The following is a 20545-nucleotide window of genomic DNA, read 5'->3' on the forward strand; positions in this document are numbered from 1 at the left end:
TTTTCTATCTTTTGTAGAGGCGGGTTCTCACTCTGTTGCCCAGGCTGGTCTTGGCATCAAGCGAGCCTCCTGTCTTGGCTTCCCTGAAATGCTAGGATTACAGGTGTGAGCCACCACGTCGGGCCGTTACAATTATTTAACAACTCATGGCCGGGCGCGGTGGCTCAAGCCTGTAATCCCAGCACTTTGGGAGGTCGAGGCGGGTGGATCACGAGGTCAAGAGATTGAGACCATCCTGGTCAACATGGTGAAACCCCATCTCTACTAAAAATACAAATAATTAGCTGGGCATGGTGGTGCGTGCCTGTAATCCCAGCTACTCAGGAGGCTGAGGCAGGAGAATTGCCTGAACCCAGGAGGCGGAGGTTGCGGTGAGCCGAGATCGCGCCATTGCACTCCAGCCTGGGTAACATGAGTGAAACTCCATCTCACAAAAAAAAAAAAAAAAAAAAAAAAAAAAAACAACTCATGTGCCCACCTCCTCCTATAGCCTCCTATTAACCTAACTGCATGGAAGTGGTGTTGCCCTATCTGCTTCGCTCGCTAGCAGTAAGGATGGGTCCAGTTCTTTCCACATTATACAGACAGGACTAGGCAAAGAGATGCCTGCAGAGTCCCAGCCTGGTGTGCTTGCTTGCTCTGCTTCTCTTCCCTCACTGCTGCCCAGCTCCCAAGTCCAGATCCACCCTTTTTTCCTTTTTATGGCTTCAAAGAAAGAAAGCAAGGACAACTTGGGAAAAGATAAATGTTCATTCCTGTCTTTTCCTCACTGCACATTCAACCATCATCGCCTCTGGAGCAGCCAGAACCTGACCATTCTTCCACCTCCTCTGGTACCACCATCATCTCTCCATCCCCTGCCACCTCACTTGCTCCTTGTAGGGGACACCAGCAGCAGCCCACCTCACTTCCCCTCATTCAAGGGCTCAACCCTAGACCACATAGTCCTGTGCCTGTGGGAAGCTGACCTACCCCTAGCTCCAGGCAAAGGGGAGTGATGCATCTTCTCTGTAAGTAGTTGATTCAAGAATGGATGTGTGATACTGTCCAAAACGAGATTTCCCAGAGGCTTCTGAGAAGGTTCTTTTTTTCTTTTTGCTCTGTCGTCCAGGCTGGAGTGCAATGGTGCCATCTTGGCTCACTGCAACCTCTGCCTCCTGGGTTCAAGCAATTCTCCTGCCTCAGCCTCCTGAGTAGCTGGGACTACAGGCGTGTGTCACCACTATACCCAGCTAATTTTTTTTTTTTTTTTGGTAGAAACAGGATTTCATAATGCTGGCCAGGCTGGTCTTGAACTCCTGGCCTAAAATGATCCACCTGCCTCAGCCTCCTAAAGTGCTGGGAGTACAGGCATGAGTCACCGAACCCAGCCTGAGAAGGCTCTTCCTTACTCTTCAGAAGTGCTCCCATAAGGAATCTCTCTATCCCTTTGGCCAGAAGTACAAAGCAGGTAGCTCTCTGTGTATCAGACAGCCCCCACCAGACCACCTAGACATTCCAAGACTCAAAATGAAATGTCTGCAGTCAGCATAGCTGAGACCAGAACCAGAGTCATTGACAACATCACAGAGCTCGATCCAGGGTTAAATAAACCAACCCTGAAGTCTACATCACTTCTGAACCTCCCATTTAAAAGGCCAGTAAATTTTCTGAATAACCAGGACAATTTTTTATCACGAGCAGCCAAAGACATTTGATTCACACACCTTTAAACTATTTTCCACTCAGCAGCCTGGGTGAGCTTTTAAAAGGGGATCAGGTCATGTCAGTCTCTCTTCTAGGACCCTCCATTGCTTCCCACAGCAACCAGAATCAAATCCAGACATCCTACTAGAATTTGGCATTGTCTGACCTGCCTTCCCCACCTCCAACCAAACCCCTACTACTCAGGCCAACCACAACAATTTCTCTCTTCCTTAGACACTCCAGACTAGTTCCTGCCTCAGGGCCTTTGCACCTGCTGATCTCTCTGCCTACAGTACTTCTGCCACATCTTTGCATGATTGCCTCCTTTCCATTGCTCAGGCCTCAGTTCAGATAATAACACGGCTTTCCTGATTTCCTGTCCATGAAAGCCCCTCCTCTCTCCTCTAGGCATCCACCCTCACCTCACCTTTTAAATTTTCTTTGTAGCACTTACCACATTTTAAAATGATCAGCTTTGACAGGACACGGTGGCTCATGCCTGTAATCCCAGAACTTTGGGAGGTGGAGGCGGGCGGATCACTTGAGGCCAAGAGTTTGAGACCAGCCTGGCCAACATGGTGAAACTCCATCTCCACTAAAAATAGAAAAATTATCCAGGAGTGGTGTCATACGCCTGTAATCCCAGATACTTGGGAGGCTGAGGCAAGAGAATCACTTGCACCCGGGAGGCAGAGGTTTCAGTGAGCCAAGGTTTTGGTGTGCACTCCAACCTGGGTGACAGAGTCAGACTCCATCTCAAAAAACAACAAGAAAAAGTTAAATTTTAGCAGGCCAGGCAAAGTGGCTCACACCTGTAGTCCCAGCACTTTGGGAGGCTGAAGTGGGCAGATTATTGGCGGTCAAGAATTCAAAACCAGACTGGCCAACACTTTGAAACCCTATCTCTACTAAAAAAAAAATTTAAAAATTAGCTAGCTGGGCATGTTGGTGGGCACCTGTAACCCCAACTACTCGGGAGGCTGAGGCAGGAGAATCACTTGAATTCAGGAGGCAGAGGTTTCCGTGAGCAGAGATCATGCCACTGCACTCCAGCCTGGGCAACAGAATGAGATTCCATCTCAAAAAAAAAAAAAAATGTAGTAAAGGTTATTGTATTACCTTATCACTTTATGATTTATTATCGTTCAATCCCTTCATGTGCCAGGTCCCCCACTGAGAATGGGAGACAGGAGTTGACCAAGGTAAGCACCAGCCCTGTCCATAGATGATGGAGTCAATAGAGGGCCACTAATATTGGTCCTCGAAATCTCAGGTTGAAATATAATCCCTAATGTTGGAAGTGGGGCCTAGTGGGAGGGGTTTGGGTCATGGGGGCGAATCCCTCATGAAGGGCTTGCTGCTCTTCCTGCAGTAATGAGTGCTCCCTTGCTCTTACTTCCACTCGCCCTATGATGTGCAGCTCCCTGTCTGCCTTCCACCATGACTGGAAGCTTCCTGAGGCCTCACCAGAAACCAAGCAGATGTTGGTGCCACATGCTTGTATGGCCTACAGTACTGTAAGCCAAATAAACCTTTTTTTTTTTTTTATAAATTACCCAGCCTTGGCTGGATGCAGTGACTCACGTCTGTAATCCCAGCACATTGGGAAGCCAAAGTGGGTGGATCACCTGAGGTCAGGAGTTCGAGACCAGCCTGGCCAACATGGTGAAACCCCATCTCTACTAAAAATACAAAATTAGCTGGGTGTGGTGACGCATGCCTGTAGTCCCAGCTACTTGGGAGGCTGAGGCAGGAGAATCACTTGAACCTGGGAGGTGTGAGCTGAGACTGCACCATTGCACTCTAGCCTGGGTGACAAGACAGGAACTCTATCTCAAAAAAAAAAAAAAAAAAAAAAAAAATTGAGAAGCTGTCAAGCTCTTGGTGGCAGATAACAAGTTTTCCTAAAATTCTAATGCTCAACTCGAAAGCTTAAATTTTATCATTGGCAAAACATACTACCAGTTCTTTTCCTTGAAGTGACAGGCTCATTTTGTTCATTTTTGAGAAAATATCTGCCAAATACCCGAGTTTAAATATCTGTAATTTGATGTGTCAGAGCTTTCTTCCAAGTAAAGACAGTGTTCCACGAAAAAAGAAGCAGCTAGTTGAGCTCGCAACTCAAATAATTGCACCAGTGTCTCACCTTGAAAAGCCATTGTACGCAGTGTGTGGCGGAATCGTGTTCTGTCACTCTCTTTGTCACAATCTTGAGAAATGGACTTGAGAATTGAAATTTAATAACACTAATTCTTACTGCTTCATCAGGAACATTCTTAAGTGACAGTGGATTGTTTTAAACTGTGAGTGGACTCGCGCCTGTAATCCCAGCACTTAGGGAGATAAAGCTGGGTGGATCACATGAGGTCGGGAATTTGAGACCAGCCTGGGCAACATGGTGAAACACGTTTTTAGTCTCCACTAAAAATACAAAAATTAGCCGGCATGGTGGTGCACGCCTGTAGTCCCAGCTACTAGGGAGGCTGAGGTAGGAGAATTGCTTGAACCCGGGAGGTGGGGGTCGCAGTGAGCCAGGATTGCACCACTGTACTCCAGCCTGGCAACAGAGCAAGACTCTGTCTTAAATAAATAAATAAGCAAATACGTAAATACAGAAATAAAATAAATTAGCCAGTTGTGGTGGCACACACTTGTAGTCTCAGCTACTCGGGAGGCCGAGGTGGGAGGATTGCTTGAGCCTGCAAAGTTGGGGCTGTGGTGAGCCATGATCATGCCACTGCACTCCAGCCTGGGTGACAGAGGGAGATTCTATCTCAAAACATAAAAATCAATAAAAAGTAAAAGTAAATAAACTGTGAGTGATGAAGAAGAAAACAATGACTGCCAGTATAGTCAGTGCCACTGACAAATTAATGTCAAGGCACGAGCAGTTTTATTTGCAATTGCTTTCACACCATCAGTGCAAATACCAAAATGACACCTTAGCGTTATCGTAAATAAATATAAATTGTAAAATTGTTTTTACCTTGTAGACCCCTTGAAAGAATCTCTGGGATCCCCTAGAGGTCTACAGATTAAACTCCTTTTTTCTTTTTTTTCTTTCCTTTTTTACTCTTTTTTTCTTACATTTGCAGCATGATGTGGATTCATTCTTTTTTTTTCTTTTTTCTGAGACAGAGTTTTTTTGTTTTTGTTTTTGTTTTTGTTTTCATTTTTTATTTTTTGGGGACAGAGTTTCCCTCTTGTTACCCAGGCTGGAGTGCAATGGCGCGATCTCGGCTCACCGCAACCTCCGCCTCCTGGGTTTGGGCAATTCTCCTGCCTCAGCCTCCTGAGTAGCTGGGATTACAGGCATGCGCCACCATGCCCAGCTAATTTTTTGTATTTTTAGTAGAGATGGGGTTTCACCGTGTTGACCAGGATGGTCTTGATCTCTTGACCTCGCGATCCACCCGCCTCGGCCTCCCAAAGTGCTGGGATTACAGGCTTGAGCCACCACACCCGGCCTCTGAGACAGAGTTTTACTCTGTCGCCCAGGCTGAAGTGCAGTCTCAGCTCACGATAATCTCCACCTCCCAGGTTCAAGCAATTCTCCTGCCTCAGCCTCCTAAGTAGCTAGGACTACAGGCATATAACACCCTAAACAGGTAATTTTTGTATTTTTAGTAGAAATAGGGTTTCACCATGTCGGCCAGGTTGGTCTGGAACTCCTGACCTCAAGTGATCCACCCACCTCGGCCTCCCAAAGTGCTGGGATTACGGGTGTGAGCCACTGTGCTGGGCCCCAGATTAAACTGAGAACTTAAATAGAGCTTGGCAGAGTGCCTGGCATAGAGTAGCAATCCAATAAATAATTAGTTCAATACATTAATAAGCTAATATTGTTTATTTTATTTTTCAAAATAAAGATAGAAGGCTGGACCTGAAGGCTCACACCTGTAATCCCAGTGCTTTGGGAGGCCAAGATGGGAGGATCACTTCAAGCCAGGAGTTCAAGATCAGCCTGGGCAACATAGCAAGACCCCATTGCTAGAAAAATTTTAAAAATTAGCCTGGAATGGTGATGCATGCCTGTAGTCATGGCTACTTGGAAGGCTGAGTCAGGAGGATCACTTAAGCGCAGTTGTTGGAGGTTGCAGTGAGCTATGATCTCACCACTGCACTCCAGCCTGGACAGAATGAGACCCTGTCAAAGGAAGAAGGGAGGGAGCGAGGGAGGGAGGGAGGCAGGGAAAGAAAGAAAAAGAAAGAAAGAATCTCCTTGTTTTTTTTTTTTTTTTTTTTGAGTTGGAGTCTCACTCTATCAGCAGGCTAAGTGCAGTGGTGCAATCTCGGTTCACTGCAACCTCCACCTCCCTGGTTCAAGTGATTCTCCTGCCTCAGCCTCCCAAGTAGCTAGGATTACAGGCGCCTTTCTGAAGCCACCACAGCCGGTTAATTTTTTGTATTTTTAGTAGAGATGGGATTTCACTATGTTGGCCAGACTGGTCTCGAACTCCTGACCTTGTAATCTGCCTGCCTCAGCCTCCCAAAGTGTTGAGATTACAGGCGTGAGCCACCATGCCCAGCTCCTCCTGTCTCTTTATAGAAAGGAGGCTGTTTCTCTAAGAAACAAGACAATTTTGATCCAACATCCTGTTCCCAGTGGAATGCAGGTCAGTTGATGATCTGGAAGAACTAATTTGTCAGGGGACCTTTTCCAGACCCTTTTCTTGTTAACGTATCTCATGACCTCCTCCAAACTAGAGTGGAAACGAACCAGTCGTGATTACCATCATAGTGCCCACGACATGGAAGGTCAGAGAACAATACCTAGTAATCAGCCTCTGCGGATCAGCCAAACCAGGGGTTCCCAGCTCTGGCTGATCATCAGAACCACCTGGGAAGCTTTATTTCTTTTTTTTTTTTTTTTTTTTGAGACGGAGTTTCACTCTTGTTACCCAGGCTAGAGTGCAATGGCGCGATCTCGGCTCACCACAACCTCCGCCTCCTGGGTTCAGGCAATTCTCCTGCCTCAGCCTCCTGAGTAGCTGGGATTACAGGCACGCACCACCATGCCCAGCTAATTTTTTGTATTTTTAGTAGAGACGGGGTTTCACCGTGTTGACCAGGATGGTCTCGATCTCTTGACCTCGTGATCCACCCGCCTCAACCTCCCAAAGTGCTGGGATTACAGGCTTGAGCCACCGTGCCCGGCCAGGGAAGCTTTATTTCTTATAAAAAAAAGTCAAGCAAGTGAAAAGGTAGAACAGCATAGTGAGCCCCTACGTATCTGTCATCCGAACCCGTAGTCACTTCACGGCCAATTCCATTTCTTCTGTACCTCCACCTATTGCCTCTCCCTGGCTATTTTGAAGCAGATCCCCTAAATTCTATCATTCCACCACTCAATATTCAGCAGGTATCTCCAACATTTAAGTATGTAAAAATATAACCATTATCATGTCTAAGGCAAAATAGTGATAATAATTCCTTCTTTGGGAGGCCAAGCCAGGAGGATCACTTGAGGCTAGCAGTTTGAGAACAGCCTGGGCAACCTTGCAAGACCTGTCTCAAAAAAGAGAAGGGAAGGGAAGGGGAGCCGAGGGGAGGGGAGGGGAGGGAAGGGAAGAAAGTAAAAGAAAGGAAAGAAGGAAAGAAAGGGAAGGGAAGGAAAAAGAGAGAGAAGAAAGAAAAGAGAAAGAAATGGGGAGAGAGGGAGAGAAGGAAGGAAGGAAAGAAGCGAGGGAGGGAAGGAGGGAACAAGGGAAGGAAGGAAGGAAAGAAAGAAGACAAACAACTTTAAAAGGTGAACTGGCCGGGCGCGGTGGCTCACGCCTGTGATCCCAGCACTTTGGGAGGCCGAAGTGGGCGGATCACGAGGTCAAGAGATTGAGACCATCCTGGCCAACGTGGTGAAACCCCATCTCTAGCAAAAATACAAAAATTAGCTGGGCATGGTGGTGTGCACCTGTAGTCCCAGCTACTGGGGAGGCTGAGGCAGGAGAATCAATCGAATCCAGGAGGTGGAGGTTGCGGTGAGCCAAAATCACACCATTGCACTCCAGCCTGGGCTACAGAATGAGACTCCGTCTCAAAAAAAAAAAGAAAGAAAGAAAGAAAAAGGAAAAGATAAAGAAAAAAAAGCAAACCAAGAGCTTTCAGATTGAGGAGGCCCTAGGCTGCTGCCTGGCGCCGATGTAGGCAGAAAGCCTAACTTCGCCAGAATCACACACCCTCAGCCTCCTTCCAGATGACTCCCAGTGTAGCCAGATCGTTTATGGGGCAACTCCTCAGCACTGCGGTCAGGATTTAATGGGCCCCGGGGCCAAACATTGCAAGTGCACATCAGTTGTCCTCTCCAGACACTTATTTTTTGTTATTGACAGTGATTATTTCATTGATAATAATCATACCAAAACCGTTTGAAAATCTGACACAGAAGCGTACCAACACTGAGCTGCTTTTTAGAGGAAGCGAAATTAACCTGATGAATTACACTTCCTCGCACAGATCCATAAGTGGTGCCCTCATATTTTTCTAATTTGTCTTTCTCATTCTTGTTTCATTCTCCCCTCAACGATACAAGTGGCCATTCAGTACCTTGCTCATTATTTACATGCAAACCAGGACTCCAGGGCTACAGTCATCTCGCTGGAGTAAATGAGGTCGATGTTCTCTTTTGCTGGCTGCATATATTATTGACCTGGTGGGCCTCCCAGCCCTTAGGGGCCCCCGGGTCTGCCCTCCCTGTAAATGCGCCCAGCCATTGTAGCAACACCTGCCATATATCATCATCATGTAAAAACAAGCTCAGGGACTAAAGAATTACTTTCCCTGGCTTCCCTCTAGTCACTTTGAACTGTGCTGGGCCTTTGCTGAGGGCCTGGAGCCAGGAGCAGCAGGCAGGCCGACCCTTGCCCTGCACAGGAGTGGTGAGAGGCAGCGGTAAGGCGGGAGGAAGCCCATTTACAGACCGCAAAACCGTGCCACTGAAATGGGAATCACCCAAGAAGCGAAGGCCTGCCCCCTGAGCCACTTTAGCAACTGCGTGTTTTTCTCATTTTATTTTTATTTTTTTGAGATGGAGTCTCACTCCGTCGCCCAGGCTGGGGTGTAATGGCACAATCTCAGCTCACTACAAACTCCACCTTCCGGGTTCAAGCGATTCTCCTGCCTCAGCCTGCTGAGTAACTGGGTTACAGGTGCGCACCACCATGCCTGGCTAATATTTTGGTACTTTTGGTAAAGACGGGTTTTTGGCATGTCAGCCAGGCGGGTCTTGAACTCCTGACCTCAGGTGATCCACCTGCATCAGCCTTCAAAAGTGCTAGGATTATAAGCATGAGCCACCACGCCCAGCCTGTTTTTCTCATTTTACAAATTTATACTTGAGTTCAGGAGTTCAAGACCAGTCTGGGCAACATGGCAAAACCCCATCTCTACCATAACTACAAAATATTAGCCGGATGTGGTGGCACATGTCTGTGGTCCCAGCTACTCAGAAGACTGACGTGGGAGGATTGCTTGAGCCCTGAAGTCACAGTTTGCAGTGAGCTGAGATCTCGCTAATGTACTGCAGCTTAGATGACAGAGTGAGACAGTCTCAAGAAGGAAAAAAGGCCGGTAGTGGTGGCTCATGCCTATAATCCCAGCACTTTGGGAAGCCGAGGCGGGTGGATCATGAGGTCAGGAGTTCAAGACCAGTCTAGCCAACATGGTGAAACCCCATCTCTACTAAAAATACAAAAATTGGCCAGACATGGTGGCAGGCACCTGTAATCCCAGATACTGGGAGGCTGAGACAGAGAACTGCTTGAACCCAGGAGGTGGAGGTTGCAGTGAGCCGAGATCACGCCGCTACACCCCAGCCTGGGCGACAAAGTGAGACTCCATCTCAAAAAAGAAAAGAAAAGAAAATTCACTAGTAGTATATGAGGTACACCTTGTGGTGCTTTTTCATTACGGTTCTTCTTTTTCCAAGTGAATATCTTTTTCTTTCTGTTCTTTAAATTACAATGTAATACATGATCACAAGAGAAAAATCAGAAAATACAAGGAAGCAGAAATAAAGAAATCAACTTCATTTGCACTCAAGGAAAAGAAACTGTCATCTCTCAATGCAGGTCCTTCGATATCCCGTTATTCTATTCATTCATTGATGTAAGAAGGATTTGTGAGCTACCAATGTGCCAGGTGCTATGCAGGTGTGACACATGAACTCATCAAAATATAGTTCCTTCCCTAAAACAGATCAACCAAGTGGAGGCAGAGAACTGAATAAACAATTAGACCTAAAGTTTTCCTACATATACAGCTATCTGTATATGTAGATACAGTCTTTGCAAAAATTAGAATGATATCATGAACGCTATTAACCTAATTTTGGGCCTAATACATCAGAAAAAAAATTTCCTGTCAATAGATTCAATCCTTGCTTATAGCCATTACTGGAGGTAATAAAGAGAAAAAAAAATAGATTCAATCCAGAACAACAAAACAAACTCTAGAACTAAACCTAATAAGAATTGTAGTCGGGTATGGTGGTTCACGCCTGTCACCTCAGTACTTTGGGAAGCCAAGACAGGAGAATTGCTTGAGATCAGGAGTTCCAGACCAGCTGGGGCAACATAGCAAGAGATCTCATCTCTAAAAAAATACAAATAAGCCGGGTGCAGTGGCTCACACCTGTAATCCCAACACTTTGGGAGGCTGAGGTGGGTGAATCACGAGGTCAAGAGATCGAGACTATCCTGGCCAACATAGTGAAACCCCGTCTCCACTAAAATACAAAAATTAGCCAGGCGTCATGGCCTGCGCCTGTAGTCCCAGCTACTCGGGAGGCTGAGGCAGGAGAATTGCTTGAACCCAGGAGGTGGAGGTTGCCGTGAGCAGAGATCCCACCTGCCTCAGCCTCCCAAAGTGCTGGGATTATAGGCATGAGCCACCGCGCAGAACCCTTCACAAAACTTTTTAATAAGCTTTCACTCCTGCTCTAAAGCTTGTCTGGGTCTCTCCTGCCTTATGCCCACCAGTCAAATTCTTTCTTCTGAGGAGGGTGGCAAGAAGTGTGGTTGCTGCAGACGGATATGTTTCGCCGTAAAATATGTTAGCAGCGCATGTGTCTCAGATGCGTTCCCTCGTGGCAAGAGTCCTCTACGCCTCCCCTTCTTCATCTGGAAGTGTTCAACCCCTGGACATAGTTTTCTTCTCCCTTGAGCTCTCCTGCTTACCAACCAACCCCCAGAACAATTCCTCTCAGCCAGAAGTGGTTCTACTCCCCACAGCTGATCTCTCAGCCCAAGTGACAGGTGGCTCCCGGGGCGGGAAGGACCTGGGGGTCCTCACCAAGTAGAACCGAGGCGCTCATTGTCCTCCTGGACAGGAAGCTCATGATTGAGGTAGGGCTAAAGCCTAAAACCGTGCAATGTCTGAGGTTTCTTCTGCTTTGAACAAACAAACAAAAAATGTATGGCTGGGCACGGTGGCTCACACATGTAATCCCAGCACTTTGGGAGGCCAAGTGGGCTGATCACCTGAGCTCAGGGGCTTGAGACCAGCTTGGCCAACATGGCGAAACCCCATCTCTACTAAAAACACAAAAATAAGCCGGGCATGGTTGTGCATGCCTGTAATCCCATCTACTCTGGGGGCTGAGGCAGGAGAATCGCTTGAACCGGAGAGGCGTAGGTTGCAGTGAGCCGAGATTGTGCCACTGCACTCCAGCCTGTGGGAGACAGTGAGACCCTTCCTTAAAAAAAAAAAAAAAAAAAAAAGGTTTACTGTTTATTCACAAGAGCCAAAGAAAGACTGGAAACAACATACATGACAAAACAGCAGGTGAATTAGCAAACAAAATTGGTATATCTGTGCAGTGGGAAACGACTTGGTAATATACATGAATGGACCACATGGCGAAACACCAAGATAACCAAGCAGAGTGACAAATGCCAGGTACAAAAAAAAATGTGTACAGCATCATTCCACTTAAATAAAATCTAGAAAATGCAAACTGATCTCTAGTAACGGGAAGGAGGTCGGTGGTCCCTGTGGCCAGGGCTTGGGGAGGGGACTGAAGAGGGCATAAGGAAACTTTTGGAAGTGTTGGAAATGTTCTGTGTCTCAGTCTTGGTGTTGCTTTCGGCGGTGCACACATCTGCCAAACTCATCAAAGTGCACACTTCAAATGGATGCACTTTTTTTGTATGGAAATTATACCTCAATTAACTTGATTAAAAAAATAAAATTCAAAGGCATCGAGGGGTGCCTTTCAGAAGCTCTTAAAAGAAAGCCATAAAAATTTTGACAGAATGAGTTTCCCTTTGCTTTGATTGGAATTACACTAAATTTGTAGACTAATTCAAGGGGAATGCCGGTAATTCCAACAGTAAGTCTTCATTTAGGGACATAGCAGGTCTTTTTCTATGCTCTGGGACAGTCAAAGCAGCACAATTATTTTCTTGTCCTTTAGGATTTGATAGATTTTACCCATTAAATAACCTGGGCTGGGTGCCAAAGGGCAAGGGGTGGATGGTGGCGCGGTGTGGGGGGGGGCGTCAGTGGGCTTTCATTGTTAATAACAGGGATAGAGATTGGATTCAAATAGCAGTTACTCCCCATCACCAGTTCATTGCCACTTCCTAAAAATCTCAAGATGAGTAGTCTCCATTCGGTTTAGTTTTGTTTTAGAGATGAGGTTTCACCCTGTCACCCAGGCTGGAGTGCAGTAGCATAATTATAGCTCACTGCCGCCTGGAACTCCTGGGCTCAAGGGATCCTACTGCCTGAGCTTCCCAAATACCTGGGATTACGTGTGTGCACCATCATGTCCTGCTAATTTTTATTTTATTTAAAAAAACATATTTTCGTAGAAAGAGTGTTGCTACATTGCCCAGGCTGATCTTGAACTCCTGTTCTAAAACACTCTTCCTGCCTCAGCTTCCCAAAGTGCTGGGATTACAGGTGTAAGCCACTGTGCCAGCTTTACCCAGTTTTTGGTTATTTGCCCTTTTCAGCCAAATGTTTACAAACACAGATATCTCTCTCTCTCTCTCTCTCTCTCTCTCTCTCTCTCTCTCTCTCTCTCTCTCTCTCTCTCGGGGCAGGGGTGGGGAGCGGAGTCTCACTCTGTCGTCCAGGCTGGAGTGAGTGCAATGGCAAAATCTCAGCTCACTGCAACATTCACCTCCTGGGTTAAAGTGATTCTCCCACCTCATCCTCCCAAGTAGCTGGGATTACAAGCATCCCCCATCATGCCAGACTAATTTTTGTAGCGATCAGGTTTCACCATGTTGGCCAGGCTGGCCTTGAACTCCCAACCTCAGGTGATTCTCCCACCTCAGCCTCCCAAAGTGCTGGGATTACAGGCGTGAGCCACCGCGCCTGGCTCCTAAGGGCAACTTTTGATCAAACAAGGACAGAAATGGGGGGAAAATATCCCAGCTTCCCCATTCCTTAATGGAACAATTTGTATGCATTCTACCTGATATCTCAGAAAGCCCTGTGGAGGGAGGTGAGCCTGTCCTGAATGCACTCTCCCTGTATCCTTTTTTTTTTTCCTTTTTTCTTTTTTTGAGACAGAATCTCACTCTCTTGCCCAGGGGCTGGAGTGCAGTGGTGTGATCTTGGTTCACTACAACCTCTGCCTCCTGGGTTCCAGTGATTCTTCTGCCTCAGCCTCCAGAGTAGCTGGGATTACAGGTGCACACCACCACGCCTAGCTAATTTTTGTATTTTAGGTAGAGATGGGGTTTTGCCATGTTGGCTAGGCTGGTCTTGAACTCCTGGCCTCAAGCGATCTACTCTGTTGCATGGCTGGTAGGAGGCATGGTGGTTCTTCTGCCTCAGCCTCCAGAGTGTCTGGGATTACAGGTGCACACCACCACGCCTGGCTAATTTTTGTATTTTAGGTAGAGATGGGGTTTTGCCACGTTGGCTAGGCTGGTCTTGAACTCTTGGCCTCAAGTGATCTGCCCTCCTTGGCCTCCCGACATGCTGGGATTATAGGCATGAGACACCTGCCGGGCCCCTTGTCTCCTTCCCTACTCTCTCCCTCAGGCTTCCTGAAATCAACTCCCAAATAAACTACCTGCACCCCTTCTTTATCTCAGGTATGATTTCAGGGGATCCCAAACAAAGATGTGTCACCAATACACATGTATTATGGGACTGTTTCACTATGTTTATAATAAAACATACACAGACTAGATGTTTTAAGGATAAGTTAAAGATCAACAATATTTAAAATAACTCATTTATTAACAACACAATCTTTTAACTGTCACCCAAATATTAATTATGATACTCTTAGTGAATGGCAATGTGATTAAATGTGCTTCATTATTTTTGAAAATCTTGATGAACACTTTGTGATGCAGCAATTTGAAAGCCTGGTTCCGAGTTCATTTTATTTTGATACTTGGTTTAATGGCTTGGTAACTAAACAGGCACTTTGGGGAGACGTATGACTCCCACGGAGCTGGGGCACCGCTCAGTCGTGGTGCTGCCCTCCCCAGTGACCACGCCTCCCACCAGCCAGGCAACCGCGCCGAGAGGTATGTGACAATCAGGTCAGCGGATGCCAGTCTTCCCTGATGGCAGTCGGGGTTTGTGCTCATTGAATGAGAAGAGTTGCGGGCCGGGCGCGGTGGCTCACTCCTGTAATCTCAGCATTTTGGGAGGCTGAGGTGGGTGGATCACCTGAGGTCAGCAGTTCAAGACCAGTCTGGCCAACATGGTGAAACCCTGTCTTAAAAAAAAAAAAAAAGAGAGAAGAGTTGTATTTTTATGTTTTCAATCAATAGAACCAAAATCGTCCAAAATTACGCAGTTCAGAAGGTTTAAAACCTAATTAGGGCTGGGTGTGGTGGTTTGCGTCTGCAATCCCAGCACTTTGGGAGGCTGAGGCGGGTGGATGACTTGAGGTCAGGAGTTTGAGTCCAGCCCGGCCAGCATGGTGAAACCCCCTCTGTACTAAAAATAAAAAAATTAGCCAGGCATGGTGGTGCACACCTGTAGTCCCAGCTACTCGAGAGGCTGAGGCATGAGGATGGCTTGAACCCAGGAGGTGGAGCTTGCAGTGAGCCGAGATCATGCCACTGCACTTCAGCCTGGGTAACAGGGTGAGACTGTCTCAAGAAAAAAAAAAAAAAAAAAAAAAAAGACAGTTTAAAGCCAATTAGCCTGGAGTACGTATTTGCCAAACCTCTCTAAGTTTATTTAAAATGGGTGCATCTCATTGCGATGTGGGACTCGACGATGCTTCAACAGCTTACAAATCAGCTTCCAGATGTTTCCAGGAAGATCCATGGAGGCCCAAACTTCCAGGTTCGGTCAGTCATCTAAGTGGTTCTCTTCTTTCTAGAGTGAAGCAGAGTGGTTCAGCACGTGTGTGGGGTCGGCGGGAGCTTGCAAACCAGAGATAAGTCCAGACCGCCGTGGAAGTCCAGAGCAGAAATAAGTCCTCCTCCCAGGTGTGTCTCTGATGACACAACACTCCCTTTCCGAGGTATCAGCCTGCCTGCACCATGGGACCTGCCTCCCCTCTGTGGGCCTTTCCCGGCCTGGGGTGGGAGAGGACAGAGGCCTGGACCGCATTTAGAAGGAAAGGAGGCCTGCCAGGTGGGCGGCAGGAGTAGCTCTGAACCCCCGGGGCTGCCCACGAATTCTGCAGCCCCACAGAATGGAGAGGTGAGGGAAGCACCTATGCGCCCACTGCCTCCTCAGCTTCCTGGCAGGGAAAAGTGGGCCTTCCTGGGGGTGCCCCAGCTCCCCCTACTGGGGGAACATGGGATGCTACCCCAGCTTCCAAAGAAGTTCTGCTTGACTTGAAATAGATTCTGGTTTCATCAGTACAGACTTTCTTCTTCTTGGCAAAAACAAGAGCGCAGGTCCAGAACTGATTGCTGCAAAGAGACAGACTATGGTTCACCCATCAGATCTGAACCCTGCAAGGCTGAAAAAGCTGGCTTGCATTGTCTAAATGCCATGGGTTAGCCATTACCAAGTCCATTTCACAGATAAAGACGCTGAGGCTAAGTTGCTTAGCTGAAACCCACAGCAGCCACACCTCCTACAGGAAACCCAGTCTTGGGAGGGAGGAAAATCGAATAATGTGATGCTGGGTTGGATTAAAAATGGCCTGAAGACTGGGTAAGGTAGCTCATGCCTTTAATCCCAGCACTTTGGGAGGCTGAGGCTGGTGGATCACCTGAGGTCAGGAGTTTAGACCAGTCTGGCTAACATGGAGAAACCCCATCTCTACTGAAAATACAAAAATCGGCCGGTGTGATGGTGGCACCTGTAACTCCAGGTACTTGGGAGGCTGAGGCAGGAGAATCACTTGAACCTGGGAAGTAGAGGCTACAGTGAGCTGAGATCACGCCGCTGTCCACCTGCCTGGGCAACAGAGCAAGACTCTGTCTCCAAAAAAAAACAAACAAAAAAAACATACGGCACTTTACCAAGGTCCAGCTTAGCCTGCTATGGAAATGTACCAATGGCCCAGGAACCTGGGCCACATATTGACCCAAGGCTACATCTCAAGTAGAGCCCTTGGGTACTCCAGGGTGGAGGCTTATAGAACCTGGGGACATTCTGCATTGAAGTTTGGAGCTGGCCTGCCAAGCAACCCTTCCTGATGGTGCCAGGAGGCTGGAGGGAAGAGGAGGCTCCTGGGTAGGGAACCTGGGTCACAGACATCCCCCAAGGCCAAGAGTACTAGCCTCTCCCTGGAGCTTAGAAGTGGGTAATTTCAACACCACTCTCACGCCCAGTCCTCTGAGGCGTCCACTGGCCTCACTGCAGACTCCGCCACTTATCTTTGGTTGAGGTTTTCATCTTCTGCTAAGATCTTGTGCTTAACTCTGTATCTTTCTTTCTGCTGCTGTGTCCCCACCCAAAGGCAGATACTGGCTTTGCACCCAGATTTTCCCTTTATACTCCAAGGTACAGAAAGCAAAGGTTATGCGGGATCTGTAAGAACAATCCCTCCTCCCCTACCAGGCTTCTGAGCAGGAAAATATCCAACGGAGCTGGCAAGAATCAGGGAAGACTTCGTGGAGGAAATGGCATTGGAGCTGGGCTGTACAGAATGAAATGACAGAGACAGAGAATTCCAGACAGCAAAGTGCAGAGATAGGCTGGGACTAACCCATGGGGAGCCTCAAATGCCAGTGAGAAGGAAATTCTTGACAGAAGGACTCTCAGATCAATACTGTGTTTTCAGTACCGGTCTGGCATGCAAACTCGCTAGAATGTATCTACCCCGGCACATCTGTGACCACATCCAGTCAGGTATGGGCCACGGGATCTCCTCACCTGTGAGGTGAGCACAGTGGCTTCACTTGCCACCCATCACTGATCACAAAGGGGTAAGACACAGCCCTGTTAGAACTTTGAAAACAACGAAGATTTCTCTCCAATCTCCTGTTTCCATAGTTCAAGCTGCAGAAGCCAAAAGGCTGTGTCCTGCCTTCAACACCTCACACTGCCCTGTCCTTGGATTGCTGCAGCTCTGAGGGTCTAGATAATGTCTTCCCTGTTTCTCTTCTTTATGAGCCAGGACTCCTTTGGTTGCAAGTGACAGAAAATACAGTTCAATCTGGCTAAAGGAAAAATAACTATTAGCTCAGGTAAGTGGAAACTTCTGGGCACAGTGGGATCCGGGAGCTCCATCAATGCCATAAGGACTTGGCCTCCTCGCCTTTGCTGGCTTCAGTCTCAGGCAGGCCATGTCCATCTTACGGTCCCAACCTCTCCCTCAAGAGACACCAAGCAGCAAAGGGCTTATCTCTTCTTTTAGTTCCAGCAAAATTCCCAGCATGACACCCTGGTCATGGGCCTGCCTGTGAGCCCATCTCAGGGACTAGGGTAGGCCTGGATCACATGGCCACTGTGGGCTGAGGGATGGAGCAGCCCCCTAGACCTCAGGGAATAAAAGTGTGGCAGAGGGGTCCTTCAAAGGACAATATAAATGCCTATATTTGAGGCAGGAGCGTGCATACTGTGCAAGAAAAAGCAATAAAAAATCTGCTTCTGTAATATGCTCCCTAAGCTTGGGAAGAGTCCAGCACTGGGCCTGGGACATATTTGTCCTTGGTAAATGTTTATGGGATGCATGGATGCATGAATGCATGGATACATGGGTGGATGGATGGATTCATGGAGGAGTGAGTGGATAGGATAGATGCATGGGTAGATGGATGGATAGATGGGTGATGAATGGATACATGGATGGATGGGTGGGCGGATGGGATAGATGCATGGGTAGACAGACGGGTGGATTGATGGGTAGATGGATGGATGGGTGGGTGGATGGGTGAATGCATGCATGGATGGGTGGGTGTGTGGGTTAGATGCATAGGTAGATGGATGGATAGATGGGTGGATAGATAGGTAGATGGATGCATGGGTGGGTGGGTGGGATAGATGCATGGGAAGATGGATGGATAGATTGATGGATGGATGCATGGATGGATGGATGGTTGGATGACTAGATGCATGGATGAGTGGGTGGATGGGATAGATGCATAGGTAGATGGATGGATAGATGCATGAATGGGTACATGGATGCATGGGTGGGTGGATGGATACATGAGTGTATGGATGGGTAGATGGATGTGTGGGTGTGTGGATGGAATCAATGCATAGGCAGCTGGATGGATAGATGGGTGGATGGATGGGTAGATGGATGTGTGGTTGGGTGGATGGGATAGATGCATGGGTAGATGGATCGATAAGATGGGTGCATGAATGCATACATGAATAGGTGGATGAGTGAATGGATGCATGGATGGGTGGATGGGTGGGTGGATAGGATAGGTGGATGGATGGATGAATGAATGAACAATGTTTCCTATTTCCTCTGGTGCTCCACTTGAGACGTTTGGCCAGAGCAGGGCCCAGTGTTGCCAGCCTGCTCTCTTGAGAAGCTGAAATTCCCAGCACACGTGGTAGGATTGCAGCATCCTGGAAAGAAGTCTGGAGGGAGGAAATGGGGGATCAGGAGTGGACGCTAGAATAGAGTAAGGGACAGAAAAGTAAATGGTGAGGCTTGACAACTCCCTGATTAAGAAGGCGGCTGTAGCTACCACGTGATGAAACTGCTGGCTGTACATATGCGGATGCTGGGGTCTGGGCCCAGGTAGCCAAAGGGGCTGGCTTGAACTGAAGCAGAGGGAGGTCCCTGCCTGGGGAACCCCAGACCCAGTGCTGCCTGTCTGCTTTGGCTCAGCTCCCAGGCCTGGAATCTTCCACCAAGACTCCTTGCAGGCCAAGGCCAAGGGCTCCCTGGGCCCTTCAGTTTCCTCTGCAGCCTCTGGTGTGGGAGGAGGAGAAGGAGGTCCCCAGACAGTGACTCCTCTCTTCTGTCCTCACTGCTTTTGCCCCCAGAGCCAGTTCCGCACCTGGGGCTGGAGGCAGGGAAGGAGACAGAGTGGACGGCAAATCCCCAGCCCCAGAAATCTTCATCCACCACTCCATCGGCTTTCCCAAGGCCTGGAGACCCCTTTCCAAAAGGCCTTGAAAAAGTCAGAAAACAAAAATCCAAAAAAAGTCTCTGGATGCAAGAATGAAATACCAGGTCATGAATATGGTAAGTCATCTTATTCAAATTTTGCTGATTGATTGATTATAGACTCGCTAATCTCCTGGATTTGAATGTACCCGAAGAAAATGTGAACTTGTGAATTTTGGTCAGACAGCATAGGACACCACCTAACTCATTTCCTTTATAGTGACTTTCCCCAATAATGTTGGCTTTAAATTCCACGTGAATATTTCATAAATATTCCATACATTTAAGATTTTAACCATTTTTACATCGTATCTACAGCACTTTGGTACCTGACTTGTATATTTATGTGACTATTGTTAGAAGTGACTAATTGGGTTTGATTAGTTTCATCATTAATATTCTGTCCATAATTTAACATGCTTCAATAAAATACCCTAAAGCAGTATAATGATTAGATTTCAGGAATATGTGTTTTGCAATTAAGTTCCTCTTGATTTTGATATGCAGATGAAGAAATAGTGGTCTCATTTAAAAAAAAAAACTGCCCTTATTAACTCAGCAGTATACTCTGAAGATTAGGTAAGAAATCCAAGATTTTCTCTTTGTATATGCTAGTTAAAATGTATTTCAATCAAGCCTATGTGGGCAAATCAGATTTGATTAGTTTAAGTTCACAGTCATTCTATCTAAATGAATAATGTGTCACCTAACATTGCAAAAATTTGATTAATAGTTTATCAGTTAATTAAAAACGGGGTTTAATTTTTCTTTTTTAGGAAAATGCAAGGTAGATATTCCTTGTGTTCATCATAAATGCAAATTATTTCAGCTTGAATCTATTGTTCCTTTTTTGCTTCTTAGCCGAGTGGCAAGAAAATAGAGGTCTTAGAAATATCTCTGGGAGGGAGGAGTGACAAAACTTTCTTTGCTCACATCTGCGGTTAGTGCTTGAGTCCTGGCTGCAGAGAGCTTGCTCTGGGTGGAATTGCTTCCCTGGACCTCAGCTTCCCTAGGCATCTCACCTCCTTTCCCCGCCCTTCTCTCCCACACCTCATTCCCCCTGCAGTCTTTAGCCAAAAGACTTTGACTTTTTCTTTTTTTTTTTTTTGAGACAGAGTTTTGCTCTTGTTGCCCAGGCTGGAGTACAATGGCACAATCTCAGCTCACCGCAACCTCTGCCTCCCAGGTTCAAGCGATTCTCCTGCCTCAGCCTTCCAAATAGCTGGGATTACAGGCACCCGCCACCACACCCAGCTAACTTTTATATTTTTTAGTAGAGATGGGGTTTTACCATATTGGCTAGGCTGGTCTCGAATTCCTGATCTCAAGTGATCCACTTACCTTGGCCTCCCAAAGTGCTGGGATTACAGGTGTGAGCCACCATGCCCAGCCTGACTTTTCTTT

This window comes from Sapajus apella, unplaced genomic scaffold (genome assembly GCF_009761245.1).
Source record: "Sapajus apella isolate SASKATOON/1434 unplaced genomic scaffold, GSC_monkey_1.0 scaffold68, whole genome shotgun sequence".
Lineage (NCBI taxonomy): Eukaryota > Metazoa > Chordata > Mammalia > Primates > Cebidae > Sapajus > Sapajus apella.